The following is a 27,022-nucleotide window of genomic DNA, read 5'->3' as shown; positions in this document are numbered from 1 at the left end:
GCAGTAGTTACCAATGGGGAGAGGGGCAAAATAGGGGTAGGGGATAAGAAGTACAACAAACTACTATGTATAAAATAAATAAGCTACAAGAATATATTGTACAGCACAGGGAATATAGCCAATATTTTATAATAACTATAAACTGAGTATAATCTATAAAAATTTGAATCACTATGTCATACACCTGAAACTAATATAATATTGTAAATCAACTATAACTCAATTTTTTTAAAAAGCACCCAGGAAAAAATGTTAACAGTACATGGATCTGGATAAAGGGTATACAGTGTTCTTTGTACTATATTTATTATTACAACTTCTTTAAGTTTATAATTATTTTCCAAATACAAAGCCAAAACAAGATAAAAACCAAACAGAAAGCCTGTAGTTCTATTCAGGGATTATCCCTTGTTCACCACTGCATTTCCAGAACCTGACCTAGTACCTGCTCAAATGTTTGTTAAATAATGAAGAATCGATTTCATTATACTGAACCAGTCTAGCTAGTAAGATAGAAAAATATATAGATGAACCTTGCCCCCTACCTTCTGCACACCCCACCCCCCAATAAAATATTGGGGGATCAGAGATCAACTATATAATGACTTGTGAATGCGTAGAGAAATGCAAAATAGGTTTAGGTTACTGAATCAGTGGGTATATTTTTCTAGTTTGCCCCTTTTATTTTTATTTTTTATTATTATTTTATTTATTTATTTATTTTTGGCTCCATTGGGTCTGTGTTGCTGTGCGGGGGCTTTCTCTAGCTGCGGTGAGCGGGAGCTACTCTTCGTTGCACTGTGCGGGCTTCTCATTGCGGTGGCTTCTCTTGTTGCAGAGCATGGGCTCCAGGCACCCAGGCTTTAGGAGTTGTGGCTCACGGACTCTGGAGCACAGGCTCAGTAGTTGTGGCACACAGGCTTAGTTGCTCCGCAGCATGTGGGGTCTTCCTGGACCAGGGCTCGAACCTATGTCCCCTGTACTGGCAGGCAGATGCTTAACCACTGCGCCACTAGGGAAGCCCCTAGTTTGCCCCTTTTAAAGCACCCCAAATCTGAAACACGAAGTGATTCTAACAGTTTAACAATCTAGGCTTTAAGTTAAAATGTAAACTATTTGAAGTCCTTAGTGTTTAACTTTTTTCTGAAACAAGGTTTGAATTTTCCACCTGTTTGATCAAAACAAACACTACCTGCCATTTTCACAGCAAGGCGATCTATAGTTTGCACTAGCCACAGGAGTCCTAACTGGACTAGTAACCTTGCCAAGTCACTGAAGCACTGCCTTACAGTGCAGTCCAATAAAAACATGTGATTCATTTTAAATGTTCCAGTAGCTACCCTAAGTAAAAAGAAACAGGTGAAATTAATTCTAATATATTTAATTTAATCCAAGATAGCAAAAATACTTTTGTTTTTAACATGAATTCAATATAAACATCATTGATATGATATTTTACATATTTTTTTTCAAACTAAGACCTTGGAGTGCAGTGTGTGTTTTATATTTACAGCACATCTCAATTCAGACTGGCCACGTTTCAAGTGCTCAGCAGCCACCTGTAATTAGTCATGACTACCTTACTGGTCAGGGCAGCTCTAAGGCTTAGGATTTTCATTTAAATTAGAGGCTAAGAGCTACAACTCTTAGATTCCCTAATTCACTACCTCCTTTGAGGGTACACAGTTGACTGGGCATAGGGCCTAGCACAGACTAGGTGTTCAATGAGTATTTGCTAGCTGACATGAACAAAATGCAATTCATTGAATTTAATGATAGGAATGACCTTAGGTGATCAAAATCTGCTTGTACTTATTTATAGAAACAATAACACCTTTCCTACCAGGAAACAATTCCTCAATATTTGAGGGACTAACCACATTCAGAACACTTGATGGCTATTTAATCATTGTCCATAAAGAGCTTCTGAAGCATTCAAAGTCTTAACTCAAGCTTTCCTAGTGGCTTCAAAGAACAGTTTTTATTCATTTCTCAACCCTAATTTCAAGCCTTTAAAATATAAGGGCAATAATACAGTTGCCTTCTTATGAGAAAGAAGAAAAAGTGACAAGGGTCAATAAGAACAAAGATGTTTCAGATGTCAAGAGCCTAGGATCCATAGGTTACTGCAGAGCTTTTGGGAGTTCCTAGCTCTAGGCTAGCTTTATTAGCTTTCAGAACCTCAGGTGCTAAGACCAAAGTTACTATTAATTTTATCACTATCGTTATCAGCTACCATTTATGAACAACTATGCCCTGAAAGGTAGCTACAATTACCTCCATTTTACAAAGAAGAAATTAAACTCAGAAAATGGGCATATGGCAGAATCGTGACACAAATCCAAGCCTGCCTTCTCCAAAGTCTTTTCTTTCCACTATGTCATTGGTAGGTATCAAGGACATTCCCAGCAGAGTGATGATGAGCACCCTTCTTTCACGAGCTGGGGGGAAAAAAGACAGGAAACCCTCATCAGTTTATCATCCAAACAGAGGGTTACAGGTGTGTGGGATTTGGAGGGCTGAGAGGGGAGGAAAGAATCCTTTTACAAATAAGCTGTTTTCGGACATACAAGAAACAGAGCTGAAGGGGAAAAGTTGCCATTTTCTTTTTTAGTGATTACAAATACTTGCCTTTGGAAAAACATTAAAAAACATCTTTAAAATTGAAGCCAACAACTTACACACCCACAAAGGTGGCTACCATCTGAAAAGATGATTAATAGTAGACCTACTTTTCACAACAAGTAGGAATCTAAACTGATAAAAACTTATTCTCCTCAAGGGATTATGACAGCGATCTTAAAAGTGATTAGCACTCTGCTCTGTACAAACATTCACTCACGTAAGCACTAAGTGATGTGGATAATCATTAAGTATTGTAAGTATTTCACAATATATAACACTCAAATAAATTTAACTTTCTGAGGATTATAAAATACTAAAATACTTTTTAAAAAGTTATTTCCTTGGGCTTCCCTGGTGGCGCAGTGGTTGGGAGTCCGCCTGCCGATGCAGGGGACACGGGTTCATGCCCCGGTCCGGGAAGATCCCACATGCCGCGGAGCGGCTGGGCCCGTGAGCCATGGCTGTTGAGCCTGCACGTCCGGAGCATGTGCTCCGCAACGGGAGAGGCCACGACAGTGAGAGGCCCACATACCGCAAAAAAAAAAAAAAAAAAAAAAAAAAAAAAGTTATTTGCTTTCTGCTCACTGGGAGGTTAAGCCAACAGGTAGTTTACAAACAGAAAATATTCCGACCAATAAGATCAGACTGTTTCTTAAAAAAGCAAAGTTTTACAGTAAAATACTACACTGTATTTTTGTATTTAATCCCATAGAATACAACTAAAATGAAACACTGCCATATATGATCTCATATTACAGATTTGAAAGTGATGCATATTAAAACATACAATCTATTCTTGCCCATATATATTAACGTATTCAACAACTACGCAAAATACATACAGACTTTGTTACTTAACAATATTATAATGGGCTGCTACTTTTTATATAATATTAGAGTCATGAGTGATGACTTGACACCTTAAAACCAGCCACAGCAAGTAGTACCTGAACTGTACTGGCTAGGCTAGGATGTGACCAAACTCCTGGGACACCCTTGAAACACCCCCACTAAACCACAGATGGCCACAGCTGTGGACTGTGGAGCTGAGTAGGCAGTAACCCTAGATCAAGAAGGAAGAAATACTGAAGGTATAAACCCTACGAATGTCACACTGTTCGAAAGCCACATAAACCAGGAGATTTTGTAGCGTTGAGCCTTCGTTGCCTGTTAGCTTTGCGGGGACTCCTAATTTCTCAAGTCAGTACTGAGACTGGGGGCTGGGATGGTATGCTTAGCAGTGAAATCACTCTAAGGCTTCCTCCAGTGGTGTAGCTACCCTCCTAATTCAGGAGTGTCAGCATAAGCCACAGTGGGATCTCTTCCTCAAAATGCAGGTGCTGGGATTTCTCTCAACAGAATTCCTCCTTCCAACCAGAGGAAGCTCCCCTAGAGCTCTGCTCTGATGCCATGATTCTCTATGCTCTAGAAAATGACCTCAACACCTAGTGCTTTGTTTCCACAGCCTTCTCTGAGCTCAGCAAATATTCAGGGCTGTTATGGCCCTGACTGTTTACCTCTGCCAAAACTTCAGCTCACTTTCTAAAATAATAATCACAGGTTATAAACCAGTGTGGTCTCTGGGCCAAAACCAGCCCACCAATCTGTTTGGTTTGGCCTTGGCATATTAAAAAAAAAAAAAAGGTTGAATCACACTTTAAAATAGGAAAATCTGACATAAAAATTTGGATATCTAGCTTTTCTCTGAAAAATCAGATCTAGCAATAGTAGTCAACAACTAGCTGAAGCTGAAGCGTGGCTCACCTGTTTAGGAAGGACACATGCTCTCCAGCTTGCCTAGTCCCTACACTCCCTTGCATGTCCCAGACACAGAGGCCTGGCCTTGCTCTATTCACTGACATACTTGCTGGGTCTGTGACATCTAAAATGTGTTCAACAGAGAGGTTTAAAGATAGTACTGTACATATTAGTCTAGTCTAGTGTGTCTCAACAGTATGCTATGGCTGTGGTAATTTGGGGCACAATAATTCAACATGCAAGCCTGCTCCATGTGTCACAAGGTGTTCAGCACCCTGGTCCCTCCTGTAAAATCCCAATAGCACCCCCAAACGGCCCCAGGAGAGGCAACAGTATCTCAGGCTGACAACCACTGCTAGCATGTTAAATTTAGTGACGTGAGCATTTCCCAGATTTGAAGAAAAGTTAGCCTTATCTTGAGAGAAGTTTTAAGATCAATAACTAAAGGAATCATTCATTTTTCTGACTGGTCTGGTCCAAGTAGTAACTGTTGAACAGAAACATATACACTAGTATAAAACTTTGAACCTTCATCCATTTTCTTGTTGAGTGGAAGTTTTGATTTTGGAGCATACTTATTGAGCCATATCTATGTACCAGGCACTGTGCTAAGTGCTTTATCTCATTTAATCCCATTATCATCCCATGGGAGAGGTAATATCATCATTCACATTTTACAAATGAGGAAATGCAAGGCTCAGAAAGGGTAAATAATTTGCCTGTGGTGACAAAGATAACAAACAGAAAGCTAAAACACAAACTTGAAGTCTACGCTTTAGCCATTATTCTCCTGTACTATAGGCTACATGGTAAGATTTTGATGATGTCATAACTCTTAAAGACACTGTAAAGTTTAAACCAAAACTTGCTTTTAAAAAAGAAGACTTTCTGCACCAGATTGTGAACTCTTCAAGGTAAACAGCAACAAGAAGTAACTGATATTGGAACATAACAAATGACCTTTTACTGGAGGGGTAAGAGTTCCAATTTCAGGATTTTTCACACATATATGTAAAGATGCTACCAAACAACAAGTGAGAAATAGGAATATGATAGTTATTTTTTCCCTTAAATTAGAGCCTTCTAAATAATTTCTAAAACTATCATCCTACAGGATTTTCATTACAGTAGAAACCATTTTGAAATAGTCACATATTCACTTCATCTATCTCATATTCTGTTATATTCTCAAAAGAGACTATGGACCAAAATAATATTCATATTAAAAGATTCATCAAAGGCATTTTCAAGTTAAGTGTAACCCCCCACTGGAAACAAACAGAAGCATATTCAGATGAAATTTAAGCGTAATACCCCTCCCCACAAGTGAGCATCTATTTGCCAGCTGCCACCTATACAGGACGCACCATACCATACAGGGCCACTCCCTGCCTTCCCCCACCAACCTCCCCAACAAAAATAAAGGTACTTGGGGGCTTCCTTGGTGGCGCAGTAGTTGAGAGTCTGCCTGCTGATGCAGGGGATGCGGGTTCATGCCCCGGTCCGGGAGGATCCCACATGCCGCAGAGCAACTAAGCCTGTGAGCCATGGCTGCTGAGCCTGCGCGTCCGGAGCCTGTGCTCCGCAATGGGAGAGGCCACAACAGTGAGAGGCCCACGTACCGCAAAAAAAAAAAAAAAAAAAAAAAATGGTACTTGGGATCTTCTCCCAATTCCAAGGTTGGTAACAAAGAGGTAGGATCTTAAAAGATAAACAAAGCTGAATGACCTTATAGTGTGGTAACTGAGAAAAGAAATGGGAACGCCTTGATTCTTACTTATTAGAAATATTTTGTTCAATTAAGAATGAATTGGTGGTGGGAGAAAAAATGGTATCTAGGTTAGAGAAATCAAAGGTTTCCTTTAGAAAGTGACTTTAAAAATATCTCAAGAACATTCTAGAAAAGGCAAAATTATAGAGACAGTAAAAAGATCAACGGTTGCCACAGGTTTGTGGGGAGGAAGGGAGGGTTCATAGGTGAAGCACAGGAGATTTTTAGGGCAGTGAAATTATTCTGTATGATACTGTAATGGTAGATACATGACATTATGCACTTGTCAAAACCCACAGAACTTTATAATACAAAGAATGAACCTTAAAGTATGCAAATTAAAAAAAATCCTTTAGAAAGTCAGGGGGTCCCAGGAAGGAATGGAGACCGTATAACCGAATCTAACTGTATTACAAATGTATGAAACAGTATCACTGCAGGGGATGGGGGGAAAGGTGCTGACTGAAAGAACTTTGGAAATGAGTGGAGTCTGTAAGACTAAAGGTAAAAGGAACTGTACATAAGCATTGTATTCTAGCTGCTAAAGCTGTTTCCCATGGGGGTACAGGTTAACAATTCTGATATTGTTACCCATCAGGGTATCAGGTTAACAAAACTGACATACAACTATACATGTACACTGGGACTGAACAATTAAGTAAATGGGTGGTGAATGGTGGGAGTCAGATTTCTCACTGTTGGAGTGGGAGGTTACAGAAAAGCAAGGGGAGGAGGCTAGAATGACCTATGTAGTAATGGATTAGAGCTGGAGACATCAATATGAACTCATGTTTACCTTAAGACTGATAGATATATATACAGAAATGAATGCATAGAAACACTTATAAATATGCATAAATATACAGGTAATATATACACAGGATTTCAGCTAAGAAGGCCTAGAAACAGCAAAACTCTAGTAGCAACAAGCACACCTAACACCCAGATCTTGATTTCCAATAGCATTCTCTAATAAAAGAAATCTGGACTTTGTGGAGAAACTGCTGATTCTAGAACTGGGATAGGGGATATACAGGATGAGGCTGGAGAATCTTGTAGTACCAGAAAGTAAGGAAGTGTCCGAAAAAAAACAAAAAACACCCCATGACAATGGGGGCATGTCAGAGTGACACAGGAGCCAACCAAAAGAGCTCCCAATGGCCAAAACAGCAAAAATTTGAGCAACAAAATAAATAAGGTAGTATTGGATTATGACCCAAAATATAAAACAAATATCTGTAAGCCCATACTGACATAAAGAAATGACTGAATAAACAAATAAATAAATGGGGGAGAAGAGACAATCTCCCACGGAGAATTCCCAGTAACTTATGTAGAATAGCCTCAAGGAGATGGAGCAAAACTTCCCACTCCTTAAGTGTGGACTACACTTAGTGACTTATTTCCAAACAACACAGCATGGAACAAAGTTTTTACCAAAAATAAAAAAGTAACTTTACAGTGGAGAAACCTGACAAACATATTTTCAGCCAGGTGACCAGAGTCAACATTAACAGTGATAAATCATGATGATAGTATGTACCCTTGATATAATGTAATGAGAATGGCACTTTACCTCTGTGGTCCTCCTCCTAAAAACCCATAACCCCAGTCTAACCATGAGAAAAACATCAGATAAATCCAACTGAGGGACATTCTACAAAATACCTGATCAAATTCTCCTCAAAACTGACAAGGTCATCAAAACAAGGGAAGTCTGAGAAACTGTCACAGTCAAGAGGAGCCTAAGGAGACGTGATGATAACTGTAATACAGGGCCCTGGTGGGATCCTGAAAGAGAAAAAATACATTAGGTAAAAACTAAGGAAATCTGCATTAAAGTATAGACTTTAGTTAATAACACTTTTAATACTGGCTAACTAATTGTAACAAATATACCATGCTAATGTAAGCTGTTAATAATAAAGGAAACTGGGTGCAGGGTATAAAGGAACTGTCTGTATTATCTTCTCAATTTTTCTGAAAAATTAAAACTGTTCCAAAAAAATAAAGTCTATTTTTTTAAAAATTTAAAAATTACCCTGGCACTGGACTCTTACTCACATCTCCAGCTCTCAAAGCACCTTCTTTTCAGTAGAGTGGAAATCTGACAAAATGAGGAGCTAAGTTATCCTTTTATTAACTTCCTAACTCAATATGGAAAAATGACAAAAACTCATAGACTTCTGGTGACTTAAAGTAACAGCAGACAGGATGCTAGACCACACTTTTAGGGCAGGCAGTTCCTTCCCAAGAAGTATCATCACAAACGGAACCTTCTTTTCCTTTAGGTCACAAATATCTTCTACAGTAATTAAATTCTACATTTGTCTTTCTGAGAGCACTTCAGAAAGACAAAAAGATAGTCCACTGCCTGTTTTCTTAAGGCTTTTGTAGCACACCTGGTTGTGACTTACCATCACGAGCCCCCCATTCTATCTAGAGAAGAAAGGATGAAGCCCAGGACTATCAAGCATGTACAAAAATTTCAATTGCATAGCCAAAATAGTATACAACTTTTTAAAAACTGCTACTTAAAAAAAAAAAAGCCCTTACTGGCTTATTTTGACAGATGAGCATTCTCTCTCTCCATCATTTAGAAACTATGTTCGTTCTCGGTAAACCTAATAATTCAATGTTAACCTTATCATTTTAGGGCAAATATTGGCTTGTATCAGAGCCATCATGCATATAAGTTTCTAATTAATCTACTGACTCAACCTCATTTTATAACCACAGTAGAGCTAAAATAACATAGCCTGTTTAAAATGTATTTTTTAGCACTTTACTATACTTTTTCTTACTTTTTAACTTCTTAGTTACTTTATCTTAAACAGTACCTGAAAAATGAACTTCAAGTATGAGCAAGAAGTACTTACACCTACATGAAGGCTGTTTTCTACCACGTGAAACAGCCTTTTCTGATCTCTGATATGACAACACAAAATCCACCCCACATTCATGTCAACCTTCTCCCCATCAACTTGAATCAGTTTTCTCTCCTTCCTAAATGCCTACAAAAGTTATTGTCTGTTTGTTACCACCAGCACTTGAAATAATGTTTATCAACTCTTTATTTTCCTCTAGGTTTTATAACTGTAAATCTTCAGAATGAAAACCAAACATGTTCTTTGACCTGTAGTGCCTTGGGCACACAAAATTCTTTGTATAAATGAAAAAATATAGGACTTTCAAATAATTGCAAATCTAATTTGTTCTGGTTGAGGTATTCCAAGGTCTTTATTAGGTCAATTATTAAATGACATTTTCTAAGAAGACACAGTACAGCCTATTGGTAACATATGCCAGAGGCAAATCATCTTGACATTTTATTACTTAAAGAGATTTCTTAGAACAGTGTTTTACAAATGGTGGGTTGTAACCTATTAGTAAACTGTATGATAAACTTACTAGGTGATGACAAGTATTTAAGAAAAAAAAAGAAACATAACACAAAATATCAGAGTACTTCATGCATAGTACAGTAAATATTGATTCAAAAAACTTGTATGTATGTACTAGATCATGATTAAAATGTAGTTCTTACTATGCATTCCTTTGAGAAATACTTAGAATATGGTGAGATATTCTGGGTTATGTAAGAAAAATAGTTACTACCTTTCCTTTTTAGTATTATCTGAATAAATGGCACCTTTCTAATTAACGAAGTGGAGTTATTTGAGAAAGATCTGAATATGAAAGCTGAAACAACTCTCTGTTATGAATTTTTGTGTGACTTTATTTTTCTCAAAAGCAACCTCGATCTGTTTTGTGTAGCTCCCTCACACACTTTAGGAGACTCCTGCCTTCTAAAAGATTAAAAAAAAAAAAGAGTCATCAGTCTCACTAACCCAGAATTTCAAGATCACAAACTGTGGGAATTTCCAACTGGAAGGGTTTGAAATATTAACAAAAATGCCATTTATAATCACTTATTTTAAAATGTCTAACCTTCAATACTCCTGAACCCATTGTTCATTCATTTAATAAAATCTGAGCACTCGGCTTGGAGATACAGAAGGCCCATGCCCTCAAAGTGAGAGAAATGCACTGAGAGATATAACAGAGTAGGGTTAAGTCCCATAAGTTGTCAGAAAAAGAAATAATTAATTAAGGTAGGACCATAAAAAGGAGTGCGGGGGAAAGCTTCATGGAAGCTGGGTTGCAAAGAGCAGGATTTTTAAAAATAAAAACAGTAGGGCTTCCCTGGTGGCGCAGTGGTTGAGAGTCCGCCTGCCGATGCAGGGGGCGTGGGTTCGTGCCCCGGTCCAGGAAGATCCCACATGCCGCGGAGCGGCTGGGCCTGTGAGCCATGGCCGCTGAGCCTGCACGTCCGGAGCCTGTGCTCCGCAACAGGAGAGGCCACAACAGTGAGAGGCCCGTGTACCATACAAAAAAAACATTAAAAAAAAAAAAAACCAAAAATAGGATTATAAAGCTGGAAGGAAATCTACACATCATCTAATGAAGTGTTTCTCAACTGGGGATGATTTTGTCCCACAAGGCACATTTGGCAACGTCTGGAGACATTTTTGGTTGCCATACTGGAGAGGGGTGCTATTGGGATTTGGTGGGCAGAGGCCAGGGTTACTGCTAATCATCCTACAGTTCACAGGACAGCCCCTGACAACAAAGAATTATCCAGCCCAATATGTCAATAGTGCCGAGGCTGAGAAACCCTGAACCCAACCTCAGTACAATCCTCTTGTTTTACACAAGACGATAACTGAAGGTTAGATGGATTTAAAAACTTGCTAGAGGGCTTCCCTGGTGGCGCAGTGGTTGAGAGTCCGCCTGCTGATGCAGGGGACACGGGTTCATGCCCCGGTCCGGGAAGATCCCACATGCCGTGGAGCGGCTGGGCCCGTGAGCCATGGCCACTGAGCCTGCGCGTCCGGAGCCTGTGCTCCGCAACGGGAGAGGCCATAACAGTGAGAGGCCTGCGTAGCGCAAAAAAAAAAAAAAAAAAAAAAAAAAACTTGCTAGAAAGCCAGGACTACAAAACAGGCCTCATAACATCTTGTCCAGTGTTTAATTCACAACACACACCCACATATGTTATTATAATAGAAAACAGATGTTAAAAAGAATGGGAACATTATTATAAAGTGGAAAAGTAAACTATCTAGAAATCAAAGCTGATACTGCTATATAGTCTTTCTTGATATAGATTTACTAATGGAATTATACTACAATACAATTTTTAAAATTATACCCTTATTTTTTCATAATACTAAGCTTTTCATCTATACTACTCATTTATTTATTTTATTATTATTATTATTATTATTATTATTATTATTATTATTATTATTATTATTATTATTGCAGTACGCGGTCCTCTCACTGTTGTGGCCTCTCCCGTTGCGGAGCACAGGCTCCGGACGCGCAGGCTCAGTGGCCATGACTCACGGGCCCAGCTGCTCCGCGGCATATGGGATCCTCCCGGACCGGGGCACGAAACCGTATCCCCTGCATCGGTAGGTGGACTCTCAACCACTGTGCCACCAGGGAGGCCCTATACTACTCATTTATTGATCATGTATCTTAGACTAAGAAATATTACAATAAAAACCAGGAAGTTGGAAAATCAGCATATGCACGCACACCCTGTTACACTTTGGGGCAGGTCTTTCAAACTCCACCAGATCCAACCACTGGGGGTCTGGGACCTGGGTAAGATTAGCCCCTTTTATTCAAAATCAACTGCTAAGTTACTCTTTCATTTGCTGATAAAGTTTCTAATAGTAAATAAACTGTACAAAGAACTTGCTTTGGGTCCTGATTTAGGGCCTAAATTTAAACATATGAAACTACCTGGACATCTATCTTCTATTTTTTCATACTTGCTCTTATACGTACAAGAGATGGGGGCGAGGGGGTGGAGTAAACAAACATGTTAACAGCAATACAGATTCGTTTTCAAAAAACTAACCTGCTCTAATATAACTACAAAAATACACAAACACACAGATAAACATTCCTTACCTCCAATGTTTCAACTGGTGAAACTTCAACTAAAATACCTTGTCCAGTTTGACACGCAGCAACAATTCATGGTAAAAAAAACTTCAAGAAAAGGCTGAAGACACTGTCCTAGATAAACGAAAGGCCAAAGTGGTAACATTCAAACTGTGAAAGGCTTAAGGAAGGCCATATGAGCAAGTGATACAGTATACAAATAAAAGGTCACGAGAAAGTAAAGCAGCCATTTGTATAACTTTACTACCTGAAATTTCAGTGAATGAAGTTTATGTTCAGTCAATAACAAAAAGTTCACCTTGAGTGAACAGGCATGAGACGCTAAGGCTGCTGCTACCGCCACCAAGAAGTGAACCTGCTACCGCCAGCAGGTGGCTTGAGCCACCCTGCTCCCCTTCCTAGACAGTCACCTCTAGTCCCTAAGGCAGAGCTGACAGCAGCAGAGGGGATGGCCAAAGCTTTTCTGAGGTTTTGGCCTCAGAGAAAGCTGGCAAGAACTTTAGCTGCAGCCCTGGCAAACCATCAGGGGTCCTTGCAGCTCCGCATGAAATACTAGTCATTAAATTTGAATGTGTTTGGAGGATCTAGGGGAAGATGGCGGAAGAGTAAGATGCGGAGATCACCTTCCTCCCCACAGACACATCAGAAATACATCTACACGTGGAACAACTCCTACAGAACACCTACTGAACGCTGGCAGAAGACCTCAGACCTCCCAAAAGGCAAGAAACTCCCCACGTACCTGGGTAGGGCAAAAGAATAAGGAAAAAACAGAGACAAAAGGATAGGGACGGGACCTGCACCAGTGGGAGGCAGCCGTGAAGGAGGAAAGGTTTCCACACACTAGGAGCCCCTTCGTGGGCGGAGACGGGGGATGGCGGAGGGGGAAGCATTGGAGCCGCGGAAGAGAGCACAGCAACAAGGGTGCGGAAGGCAAAGCGGAGAGATTCCCGCACAGAGGATCGGTGCCGACCGGCACTCACCAGCCCCAGAGGCTTGTCTGCTCACCCGCCGGGGCGGGGCTGGGAGCTGAGGCTAGGGCTTCAGTCGGATCTCAGGGAGAAGACGGGGTTGGCGGCGTGAACACAGCCTGAAGGGGTTAGTGCGCCACGGCTAGCCGGGAGGTAGTCCCGGGAAAAAGTCTGGAGCTGCCGAAGAGGCAAGAGACTTTTTCTTCCCTCTTTGTTTCCCGGTGCGCAAGGAGAGGGGATTAAGAGCGCTGCTTAAAGAAGCTCCAGAGACAGCGCGAGCTGCAGCTATCAGTGTGGACCCCAGAGACAGGCATGAGACGCTAAGGCTGCTGCTACCGCCACCAAGAAGCCTGTGTGCAAGCACAGGTCACTCTCCACACCTCCCCTGCCAAGAGCCTGTGCAGCCCGCCACTGTCAGGGTCCCGGGATCCAGGGACAACTTCCCCGGGAGAACGCACGGCGTGCCTCAGGCTGGTGGAATGTCACGCTGGCCTCTGCTGCCTTAGGCTCGCCCCGCCCTCCGTGCCCCTCCCTCCCCCGGCCTGAGTGAGCGGGAGCCCCCGAATCAGCTGCTCCTTTAACCCTGTCCTGTCTGAGTGAAGAACAGACGCCCTCAGAAGACCTACACGCAGAGGCGGGGCCAAATCCAAAGCAGAACCTCAGCAGCTGTGAGAACAAAGAAGAGAAAGGGAAATCTCTCCCAGCAGCCTCAGGAGCAGCGGATTAAACCTACACAGTCAACTTGATGTACCCTGCATCTGTGGAATACCTGAATAGACAACGAATCATCCCAAATTGAGGAGGTGGACTTTGAGAGCAAGATTTATTATTTTTTCCCTTTTTCCTCTTTTTCTGAGTGTGTATGTGTATGCTTGTGTGTGAGATTTTGTCTGTATAGCTTTGCTTTCACCATTTGACCTAGGGTTCTATCTGTCCGTTTTTTGTTTTTTAAATTTTTTTCTTAATAAGTATTTTTTTATTTTAATAACTTTTTTTTATTTTATTTTATCCCCTTCCTTCCTTCCTCCCTCCCTCCCTCTCTCTCTTTCTTTCTTTCTACTTTTTCTCCCTATTATAATGAGCCATATGGACGAAAGGCTCTTGGTGCTACAGCCAGAAGTCAGTGCTGTGCCTCTAAGGTGGGAGAGCCAACTTCAGGACACTGGTCCACAAGAGACCTCCCAGCTCCACGTAATATCAAACGGCGAAAATCTCCCAAGATCTCCATCTCAATACCAACACCCAGCTTCACTCAACGACCAGCAATCTACAGTGCTGGACACCCTATGCCAAACAACTAGCAAGACGGGAACACAACCCCACCCGTTAGCAGAGAGGCTGCCTAAAATCATAATAAGTCAACAGACACCGCAAAACACACCACCAGACGTGGACCTGCCCACCAGAAAGACAAGATCCAGCCTCACCCACCAGAACACAGGCAGTACTCCCCTCCACCAGGAAGCCGACACAGCCCACTGAACCAACTTTAGCCACTGGGGACAGACACCAAAAACAACAGGAACTACGAACCTGCAGCCTGCAGAAAGGAGACCCCAAACACAGTAAGATAAGCAAAATGAGAAGACAGAAAAACACACAGCAGATGAAGGAGCAAGATAAAAACCCACCAGACCTAATAAATGAAGAAGAAATAGGCAGTCTACCTGAAAAAGAATTCAGAATAATGATAGTAAAGATGATCCAAAATCTTGGAAACAGAATAGACAAAATGCAAGAAACATTTAACAAGGACCTAGAAAAACTAAAGATGAAACAAGCAACGATGAACAATACAATAAATGAAATTAAAAATACTCTAGAAGGGATCAACAGCAGAATAACTGAGGCAGAAGAACGGATAAGTGACCTGGAAGATAAAATAGTGGAAATAACTACTGCAGAGCGGAATAAAGAAAAAAGAATGAAAAGAACTGAGGACACTCTCAGAGACCTCTGGAACAACATTAAACGCACCAACATTCGAATTATAGGGGTCCCAGAAGAAGAAGACAGAAAGAAAGGGACTGAGAAAACATTTGAAGAGATTATAGTTGAAAACTTCCCTATTATGGGAAACGAAATAGTTAATCAAGTCCAGGAAGCACAGAGAGTCCCATACAGGATAACTCCAAGGAGAAACACACCAAGACACATATTAATCAAACTGTCAAAAATTAAATACAAAGAAAACATATGAAAAGCAGCAAGGGAAAAATAACAACACACAAGGGAATCCCCATAAGGTTAACAACTGATCTTTCAGCAGAAACTCTGCAAGCCAGGAGGGACTGGCAGGACATATTTAAAGTGATGAAGGAGAAAAACCTACAAACAAGATTACTCTACCCAGCAAGGATCTCATTCAGATTTGATGGAGAAATTAAAACCTTTACAGACAAGCAAAAGCTGAGAGAGTTCAGCACCACCAATCCAGCTTACAACAAATGCTAAAGGATCTTCTCTAGGCAAGAAACACAAGAGAAAGAAAAGACCTACAATAACAAACACAAAACAGTTAAGAAAATGGGAACAGGAACATATATATAATTACCTTAAATGTAAATGGATTAAATGCTCCCACCAAAAGACATAGACTGGCTGAATGGATACAAAAACAAGACCCATATATATGCTGTCTACAAGAGACCCACTTTAGATCTAGGGACACATAGAGACTGAAAGTGAGGGGATGGAAAAACATATTCCATGCAAATGGAAATCAAAAGAAAGCTGGAGCGGCAATTCTCATATCACACAAAATAGACTTTAAAATAAAGACTATTAGAAGAGACAAAGAAGGACACTACATAATGATCAACAGATCGATCCAAGAAAAGATATAACAATTGTAAATATTTATGCACCCAACCTAGGAGCACCTCAATACATAAGGCAAATACTAACAGCCATAAAAGGGGAAATCGACAGTAACACACTCATAGTAGGGGACTTTAACACCCCACTTTCACCAATGGACAGATCATCCAAAATGAAAATAAATAAGGAAACACAAGCTTTAAATGATACATTAAGCAAGATGGAGTTAATTGATATTTATAGGACATTTCATCCAAAAACAACAGAATACACATTTTTCTCAAGTGCTCATGGAACATTCTCCAGGATAGATCATATCTTGGGTCACAAATCAAGCCTTGGTAAATTTAAGAAAATTGAAATTGTATCAACTATCTTTTCTGACCACAATGCTATGAGACTAGACATCAATTACAGGAAAAGATCTATAAAAAATACAAACACATGGAGGCTAAACAATACACTACTTAATAACGAAGTGATCACTGAAGAAATCAAAGAGGAAATCAAAAAATACCTAGAAACAAATGACAATGGAGACACGACGACCCAAAACCTAAGGGATGCAGCAAAAGCAGTTCTAAGAGGGAAGTTTATAGCAATACAATCCTACCTTAAGAAACATCTCAAACAACCTAACCTTGCACCTAAAGCAATTAGAAAAAGAAGAACAAAAAACCCCCGAAGTTAGCAGAAAGAACGAAATCATAAAGATCAGATCAGAAATAAATGAAAAAGAAATGAAGGAAACGATAGCAAAGATCAATAAAACTAAAAGCTGGTTCTTTGAGAAGATAAACAAAATTGATAAACCATTAGCCAGACTCATCAAGAAAAAAAAGGAGAAGAGGGCTTCCCTGGTGGCGCAGTGGTTGAGAGTCCGCCTGTCGATGCAGGGGACACGGGTTCGTGCCCTGGCCCGGGAAGATCCCACATGCCGCGGAGCGGCTGGGCCTGTAAGCCATGGCCGCTGAGCCTGCGCATCCGGAGCCTGCGCTCCGCAACGAGAGAGGCCACAACAGTGAGAGGCCCACGTACCGCAAAAAAAAAAACCAACAACAAAAAAAGGGAGAAGACTCAAATCAATAGAATTAGAAATGAAAAAGGAGAAGTAACAACTGACACTACAGAAATACAAAAGATCATGAGAGATTACTACAGCAACTCTATGCCAATAAAATGGACAACCTGGAAGAAATGGACACATTCTTAGAAATGCACAACCTGCCAAGACTGAATCAGGAAGAAACAGAAAATATGAACAGACCAATCACAAGCACTGAAATTGAAACTGTGATTAAAAATCTTCCAACAAACAAAAGCCCCAGATGGCTTCACAGGCGAATTCTAGCAAACATTTAGAGAAGAGCTAACACCCATCCTTCTCAAACTCTTGCAAAATATAGCAAAGGGAGGAACACTCCCAAACTCCTTCTATGAGGCCACCATCACCCTGATACCAAAACCAGACAAGGATGTCACAAAGAAAGAAAACTACAGGCCAATATCACTGATGAACATAGATGCAAAAATCCTCAACAAAATACTAGCAAACAGAATCCAACAGCACATTAAAAGGATCATACACCATGATCAAGTGGCGTTTATTCCAGGAATGCAAGGATTCTTCAATATACGCAAATCAATCAATGTGATACACCATATTAACAAATTGAAGGAGAAAAACCATATGGTCATCTCAATAGATGCAGAGAAAGCTTCCGACACAATTCAACACCCATTTATGATAAAAACCCTGCAGAAAGTAGGCAGAGAGGGAACTTTCCTCAACATAATAAAGGCCATATATGACAAACCCACAGCCAACATCGTCCTCAATGGTGAAAAACTGAAACCATTTCCACTAAGATCAGGAACAAGACAAGGTTGCTACTCTATGACATAAATCACAGCAAGATCCTTTTGGACCCACCTCCTAGAGAAATGGAAATAAAAACAAAGATAAACAAATGGGATGTAATGAAACTTCAAAGCTTTTGCACAGCAAAGGAAACCATAAACAAGACCAAAAGACAACCCTCAGAATGGGAGAAAATATTTGCAAATGAAGCAACTGACAAAGGATTAATCTCCAAAATTTATAAACAGCTCATGCAGCTCAATAGCAAAAAAACAAACGACCCAATCCAAAAATGGGCAGAAGACTTAAATAGGCATTTCTCCAAAGAAGATATACAGACTGCCAACAAACACATGAAAGAATGCTCAACATCATTAATCATTAGAGAAATGCAAATCAAAACTACAATGAGATATCATCTGACACCAGTCAGAATGGCCATCATCAAGAAATCTAGAAACAATAAATGCTGGAGAGGGTGTGGAGAAAAGGGCACACTCTTGCACTGCTGGTGGGAATGTGAATTGGTACAGCCACTATGGAGAACAGTATGGAGGTTCCTTAAAAAACTAAAAATAGAACTACCATATGACCCAGCAATCCCACTACTAGGCATATAACCTGAGAAAACCATAATTCAAAAAGAGACATGTACCAAAATGTTCATTGCAGCTCTATTCACAATAGCCCGGAGCTGGAAACAACCTAAGTGTCCATCATCGGATGAATGGATAAAGAAGATGTGGCAGATATATACAATGGAATATTACTCAGCCATAAAAAGAAACAAAATTGAGCTATTTGTAGTGAGGTGGATGGACCTAGAGTCTGTCATACAGAGTGAAGTAAGTCAGAAAGAGAAAGACAAATACCGTATGCTAACACATATATATGGAATTTAAGAAAAAAAAATGTCATGAAGAACCTAGGGGTAAGACGGGAATAAAGACACAGACCTACTAGAGAATGGACTTAAGGATATGGGGTGGGGGAAGGGTAAGCTGTGACAAAGTGAGAGAGTGGCATGGACATATGTACACTACCAAATGTAAAACAGATAGCTAGTGGGAAGCAGCCACATAGCACACGGAGATCAGCTCAGTGCTTTGTGACAACCTAGAGGTGTGGGATAGGGAGGATGGGAGGGAGGGAGACGCAAGAGGGATGAGATATGGGAACATATGTATAACTGATTCACTTTGTTATAAAGCAGAAACTAACACCATTGTAAAGCAATTATACTCCAATAAAGATGTAAAAAAAATTTGAATGGGTTTGATTACAAAACTGTGCTAAGACCCTTTAAGGGCCATACGTCCTTAAATTTAAATGACTCTATACTGCGTCTATACAGAATCTATATTGAGTGTAATTTATTCTCTGGGAAAGTAGAAGAATGTTTGAAATTTCCACACCCCAAGTGAGCACCACACCCTCAGTACAAAGCCCAACAGTTGAAGGGGGCATAATTTTTTTCCTTTGTATTCCTTTCCTTTCCCTACCATCCACCCTCCCCCCCACCCCGCTATACCTTCTCAAGAGAACGTGAACTGCTCACTCAGGACTGGGAGGCCCTCCCCATAACCCAACCCACAAAATCACTAATCTACCACTCAAGAATAACTTTAACTTCCTCAAGAAGGAAAAAAAAGTAATTTACTATAGGCCTTAGTGAAATAATCTAAAGAGTCTTACTAGCTAAAAAAGAAAGCAGAGTCTTCTTTCCCAAGTAGAGGGTATTAACTACTCAAGAACTAACTAGATATTTTAGCTTAACCAACTAGCCTTAGTGAATGAGGAAAAAGTTCTTCCAGAGAGAAAAGTTTCAGCTAATAATGGCAGAAGTAACCAAATTAGAACACTCACAATTTGGCAATTTTTAATTTAATAACTACTCCATGCAATTGTAATCAATGAATAGTAAAAGCATTAGGGTGAAAAGTGGGGCTTCACGAAGGGATCAGACTGTCAACACCTGAACTCTCGCATAAATCAAACAAACCAACCACAAAAGAAATTTTTTTAGACAACTGGGAGAACTTGAACATGGACTAATAGGTATTATATACACAATTAAGGAATCATTACCAGGTGTGTTGTACATGACAATGCATTGTGGTTATGTAAGAAAATGTGTTGTTTTAGATACATGTTATTTAGGGATGAAATAATGTCTTGGATACACCATAAATTCTCAGCAAAAACAAAAGCAATAGGGGGAAGATGAAAGAAGTATGGAGAAATGTTGATGTCTGCAGCACAGAGGTTCACTGAACTTTTTATTTGTGTACATATGGAAATGTTCACAAATAAAAATTTAAAAATAAAAACAATCAACTAGGAGTCATGACAGAGTCCTTTAAAAAACCAATGTATTCAAAATAATACTTAAAAGCTGATGATTTTCATTCTTTTGTACAGAGATCACAGAAAAAGAAGCTAAAGATATAAAACTACTGAGAAGGTTCTTAAGGCAGTCCAGAGGTAAAATCCTTAAAGAGCCAAAACCATTATATTTAAACGTCAATTAACATTAACTAATATTATGATTAATAATTATATTAGTTAGTAATTATAATTATCAGCAAAACTTATAATTAACTATAATGTTAAATATAAACTTAAATATTTACTGAATCTTATTATACGCAAGACCCTGCAATAAGTGATAAAGCAGGGATTCCCTGGTGGTGCAGCAGTTAAGAATCCACCTGCCAATGCAGGGGACATGGGGTCGAGCCCTGGTCAGGGAAGATCCCACATGCTACAGAGCAACTAAGCCCGTGCGCCACAACTACTGAGCCTGTGCTCTAGAGCCTATGAGCTTCAACTACTGAGGCCCGCATTCCTAGAGCCCGTGCTCCACAACTGAGAAGCCACTGCAATGAGAAGCCCGCATGCCGCAATGAAGAGTAGCCCCCCCTCGCCGCAACTAGAGAAAGCCCGTGCACAGCAACAAAGACCCAACTCAGCCAAAAATAAATAATAAATAAATTTAAAAATTTATTTAAAAAATAAGAGATAAAGCAAAGGGGTGAAGCCCATGCCCTGTCTTTTTTTTTTTTTTTTTTAATTGTCCATGCCCTGTCTTAAAGCTTACTCCTGAGCTGGTGAAAAAGAACACATGTACTCCGTATCCTGATAACAAAAGAAATTCAGAGAAGGGAGAGATAAATTCATGTAAATCAAGTTTACTGAAGAAAAATAATCCAAGTGGACAACAGAAAAGATGCAGGATTAAAAGAGAAGGAAAAGGGAAAAGTGCAAAAGTTTGAAATAGGACATTCAAAAGATACTGGTACCACTCACAATTCTACCAACATTTTAAAGCATGACAGTTTTGTGAGTGAGATCAGGAGAAAACTAATGAGTAAACTTCCAAGAAAAGAATCCTTGGACAGGGACAAAATAAAAAAAACAAACCACACACAGACACAATAGTTCTCAAGAGAAAATGGAGTATTACTAAATTTGAGGAGGTGGCATCCTCATACCCTTTAACAAGTAGTAACTGAACAGTATGTAATTGAACATGCTCCAAGCAAACAAGGGCATTTGACATCCACAAGTCCTAATGTAAGATAACTGTTCAAGGTTTTTATTACAAGGATGTTGAAAATGAGATGTGAATACCATTCAGAAGCAGAAGCACCACCAGACATATAGAAGCACTGACTCTACTGCTAGGAAAATGGTCTGAGGCAGAAAAGCTTTTTGCTCTCCTTAAGATTCAGAGGATCAGAACAAACAACATTTTGGCTAGGATCTTATAAAGAGTGATTAGAAAAGAAAGAAAGGCTTACAGAAGATACCCAGTAAGTAAGTTAGAGAGTTTGAGTCTAACCATAAGAGTGACAAGAAAGATGGCAAGTGCATTGGGAAAAAAAGAGGCATCTTTCTTAGAATCAGAAAAACTGAGGCATGTGTAGAGACGGAAAGGGACTGACTATACATGGGGGGTGAGAAAGGACTAGTGACAAAGCAAGCTTTCCAACAGGTCAGAGGAGTTGCCAAATTCCAGGGCTGGTATGACCATATTCTAGAAATGGGGTGGGCTGAGAGGCAGTGAGGATGAGATATGAAGGAGTAATATCCCAACTGTCTCAATCTTCAGGACATGAGTCATGAGGTCATTATATTACATGGTGTACAGAAAGAAGAAAGCATAACGTGACAAAACTGGGAAGTCAGTGAGCATCTACAGGAAAGCGTTAACAGGCCACAACAGCTGAAGGAAATCACTGTAATAATCATAGACGACCTAAGCCACTCACCAGATGTGGAGCCACAGACAAGTTACTTAACCTCTCTTAGGCCTTGTTTCCAAATCCTTTGCTTAATACCACACCTCACAAGATGTTGTAGGAATTAATTTACATGGAAGGAAAACGTCTGTAACTTGTAAAGCACCATATTCATTCAAGAGGATGCTCGAGAGCTTTAATAATACAGCAGGCAAGAATCTCAGCAGAACTGCCTCCTTTTTTTCTATTTCACAAGGACAGATATATATTATGTCTACAAATATGTACACTAAAACAGAAGTCATGACAGTTATAGTATAACCAGGAAATCATTCTTTTCTATGACAGGAAAAAAAAACTCAGTTGATATTGTACATCCCAATTTCAATAGTAATTAAGAGGGATTTCATGTTCTTAAAGTAATTCCAGAGACTTTTTTTTTTTTTTTTTTTTTTTTTTTTGCGATACACGGGCCTCTCACTGTTGTGGCCTCTCCCGTTGCGGAGCACAGGCTCCGGACGCGCAGGCTCAGCGGCCATGGCTCACGGATCCAGCCGCTCCACGGCATGTGGGATCTTCCCGGGCCGGGGCACGAACCCGCATCCCCCGCATCGGCAGGCGGACGCTCAACCACTACGCCACCAGGGAAGCCCCAGAGACTTATTTTTAACTGAAACTAAAATACAATAAACCTGTCCACTGTCAAGGACTAGAAACTGCCCTAGGTGGAAGAGACTAAAATCCTGAATCCTGAATAATCAGGTAACAACTTATTTATAATTTCACACACACACACAATGTAACCTTTTAATGAAAACGTGCAAAGTTATCCAAGTGAGTACAGCTACATAAAACAAAATAAAACAAAATTTAAAGCGAACTAGGGGCTGAGTCTGACCTAGAAAACAAGACAAAATCATGTTCTGCCATAAAGAGCCAATGAGAAGACTCCTTCTCTTGGTTATGGCATATTAGGTAATTTGAACCAATCTTTCCACTGAAGACAAATAATAAAGTTGGACAAAATGTAAGAAATGACTTTCTTAAAGGATCAAAGAGCCAACAGGATAGTGCTTTCAGATACATTAAAGGACTGGAATTCAGAGAGGTGAGCACAACAATCCAGAAGAAACCAGAAGTTAAACTGTATCTGACAGCTGGGTAGGCCCAGAGGGACAAAAGGAAAATCCTCTTTGCTACCCTTATGTTGGGAACCTAAAGGGCTGCACCTGAGAAATATGGGTGAACCGGAAATTGAAGAGTCCATAAATTGAAAGCAAAATAGCCTTGAGTCATCCAGTTGGCCCAGAGAAATCTCAAAAGCTGAGATTTGACTAAGTAATCCTAGATTCCCTCAAGCAGATGCCACCCTCCGCCCCCCAAAAAAATCCTTCCTGGAAGATATCATCCTGGTCTCAAATGATTTCTCAAGTAATTTTTCAAATCCAATGCCCAGAAAACAATTAAAGACAACTGGGCACATGGGAAAACAACAGACATAAGATCAAAAGCCACAGAAACATAAAACAACAAACACTCACAGAGATTCCAAATATTGGAATTATGAAACAAACACTTTGGTTCAAGGAAATGGAAACCAAACTTAAAAGTCTCAGCAATGAACTAGAAACTATAAAAAGTGATATACCAGGTTTTTATAAGAAGCAAACAAATTTTGTTACTGAAAAATACAAAAACTGAAATTAATCATCCAATGAACAGGTTTAACAGCCAATGGACACAGTTGAGACACTGAATCAGACACAAGTCAGTGGAAAAAAAGCTCAGAATAAATACAGGATAAGCAACATGGGGATATGGTGTGAAGGTATAACATCTGACACAGTTAATTGGAATTCCAGAAGGAAAGGAAAGACATTATGGGGTAGAAGCAAAATTTGAATGGCTGAAAATTTCCAAAAATGATTTAAAAATGTCATATCACAAATTTAAGGATGTCAATGAATTCCTAGCTGAAAATCAGCAGACAAAGAAAAAGTTAAAAGCATCCCGAGGGGGAAAAAGATTACTTTCAAAGAAGCAACAGTTACATGGATAGCTTAATTCTCAACAACAAAAATGGAAGCTAAAAGACATATGTAATGGAATCCCTAAGTAGCAGAAAGAAAACAACTGCCAATCAAGTATTCCACTGCAGAGAAAACACCCATCAAGAATGAAAATTAAGAAGGTGGAGACACAATGGTGCAGTAGAAGAAAGTGAGCTGACCTTTTCTTACAAAAACACCAAAATCACAACTAACTGCTGAATGACCATCGACAAAAAAATGCTGGAACCTCCCAAAAAAGATATCCTACATCCAAAGACAAAGAAGAAGTCACAGTGAGATGGTAGGAGGGGCACAATCGCAATAAAATCAAATCCCATACCCACTGGGTGGGTGACCCACAAATTGGATAATAATTGTACCACAGAAGCTCTCCCACAGGAGTGAAAGTTTTGAGCCCCACGTCAGGCTCCCCAGGCTGAGAGTCTGGCAATGGGAGGAGGAGCCCCGAGAGAATCTAGCAGTGAAGGCCAATGGGGTTTGATTGCAGGAATTCCACAGGACTGGGGGAAACAGAAACTTCACTCTCAGAGGGGGAACACAAGGTCTCGTGTGCACCAGGAACCAGGGACCTCATAAGAGCCTGGGCCAGACCTTCCTGCTGGTACTGCAGGGCCTCCTGCAGAGGTGGGGGGCTGCTGTGGCTCAATGCAGGGACAAAGACACTGGCGGCAGTAGTTCTGGGGAGTATTGGCATGTGCCCTCCTGGAGGCTTCCATCTTCTCACCAAGACCTGGCCCCACCCAACAGCCTATAGGCTCCAGTGCTGGGATGCCTCAGACCAAGCAACCAACAGGGCAGGAACACAGTCCCACCCATCAGCAGACAGACTGCTTAAAGTCTTCCTGAGCCCACAGCTGCCCCATAAGCACAACCCCTGACACAGCCCTGCCCACTAGAGGGACAAGACCCAGCTGCACCCACCAATGGGCAGGAACCAGTTGCTCCCAGCAGGAAGCCTGCACAAGCCTCTGAGACAGGCTTGTCCACCAGGGGGCAAACAGCAGAAGCAAGAACTACAACTCTGCAGCCTGCGGAATGGAAACGGTAATCACAGAAAGTAAGACAAAATGAGACAGTAGATGAATATGTCCCAGGTGTTGGAACAAGATAAAACTCCAGAAGAACAACTAAGTGAAGTGGAGACAGGCAATCAACCCAAAAAAGAATTCAGAGTAATGATAATAAAGATGATCCAAGATCTCAGAAAAAGAATGGAGGAACAGATCGAGAAGATACAAGAAATGTTTGACAAAGACCTAGAAGAACTAAAGAACAAACAAACAGATTAATAATACAACAACTGAAATAAAAAATACACTAGAGGAAACCAATATCACAATAAGTTAGGCAGAAAAAAGGATAAGTGAGCTAGAAGACAGAATGGTGGAAATCACTACTACAGGATACGATAAAGAAAAAAGAATGAAAAGAAATGAAGACAGTCTAAGAGACCTCTGTGGAAACATTAAATGCAACAACAATCACATTAGAGGGATCCCAGAAGGAGAAAAGAGAGATAAAGGACCTGAGAAAATATCTGAAGAGATGATAGCTGAAAACTTCCCTATCTTGGGAAAGGAAACAGTCACCCAAGTCCAGGAAGCACAGAGTCCCAGGCAGGATAAACCCAAGGAGGAACATGCAGAGACACATAATAATCAAATTGAGAAAAATTAAAAACAAAGAAAAAATATTAAAAGCAAAAGGGAAAAGCAACAAATAATATACAAGGGAACTCCCATAAGGTTATCAGCTGATTTCTCAGCAGAAACTCTGCAGGCCAGAAGGGAGTGTCATGATATATTTAAAGTGATGAAAGAGACGGACCTACAACCAAGAATACCCAACAATGCTCTCACTGAGATTCAACAAAAAAATCAAAAGCTTTACAGACAAGGAAAAGCTAAGAGAATTCAACACCACCAGAGCAACTTTGCAACACATACTAAAGGAACTTCTCTAGGCGGAAAAGAAAAGGCCACAACTACAAACAAGTATATACAAATGAGAAAGCTCAATGGTAAAGGCAAACATACAGTAAAGGTAGGAAATCACCTACACACAAATACGTTATCAGAACCGGCAATGGTGAGGAGAGCACAAATGCAGGAAACGGGAAATAACGTTTCATATTAAGAGACCAGCAGCTTAAAACGATCTTGTTTATATATACAGACTGCCATAGCAAAACTTCATGGGAACTGCAAACCAAAAATCTACAAGAAATACACACATAAAAGAGAAAAAGCAAGGAATTCCCTGGCGGTCCAGTGGTTACGGTTCCGTGTTCCCACTGCAGGAAGCACAGGTTCGATCCCACATACCGTGTGGGGTGACCCAAAAAAAGGAGAGAGAGACAGAGAGAGAAAGCTATCCAAACACAACACTAAACAAAGATGAGAGCAGAAATAAATTAAATAGAGATGAAGAAAAAAACAGAAAAGATCAATGAAACTAAAAGCTGGTTCTTGGAAAAGATAAACAAAATTGATAGACCTTTAGCCAGACTCATAAAGAAAAACAGGGAAAGGGCTCAAATCAATAAAATTAGAAATGAAAAAGGAGAAGGTACAACAGACACCACAGAAATACAAAGGATCATAAGAGAATACTGCAAACAACTATATGCTAATAAAATAGACAACCTAGAAGAAATGGACAAATTCTTAGAAAAGTACAATCACCCAAGACTGAACCAGGAAGAAATAGTAAATATGAACAGTCCAATCACAAGTACTGAAATTGAAACTGTGATTTAAAAACTCCCAACAAACAAAAGCCCAGGACCACATGGCTTCACAGGCAAAATCTATCAAACATTTAGAGAAGAGTTAATGCCTATCCTTCTGAAACTTCTCCAAAAACTGCAAAGGAAGGAACACTCCCAAACTCATTCTATGAGGCCATCATCACCCTGA

General features: G+C 40.1%; 1 protein-coding gene across 2 annotated transcripts in view; it reads right to left on the bottom strand.

Annotated features, from left to right (window-relative positions):
- TAB3 (TGF-beta activated kinase 1 (MAP3K7) binding protein 3) overlaps window positions 1–27,022 on the bottom strand; it is a 108,206-nt gene that overhangs the window by 52,234 nt on the left and 28,950 nt on the right. Inside the window, exons 2-4 of one of the 2 annotated variants that reach the window (XM_081222363.1) lie at window positions 12,143–12,250; window positions 7,823–7,945; window positions 2,278–2,441 (exon numbers count right to left, since the gene is read on the bottom strand). The gene's annotated coding sequence lies outside the window, so the exon portion shown is untranslated. The remainder of the gene's footprint in view (window positions 1–2,277; window positions 2,442–7,822; window positions 7,946–12,142; window positions 12,251–27,022) is intronic. The other variant, XM_081222362.1, reaches the window with a different exon arrangement.

This window comes from Mesoplodon bidens, assembly GCF_964165515.1.
Source record: "Mesoplodon bidens genome assembly, chromosome: X".
Lineage (NCBI taxonomy): Eukaryota > Metazoa > Chordata > Mammalia > Artiodactyla > Ziphiidae > Mesoplodon > Mesoplodon bidens.
The sequence above is the reverse complement of the archived record's forward strand: the minus strand, read 5'-3'. Positions and strand labels throughout refer to the sequence as shown.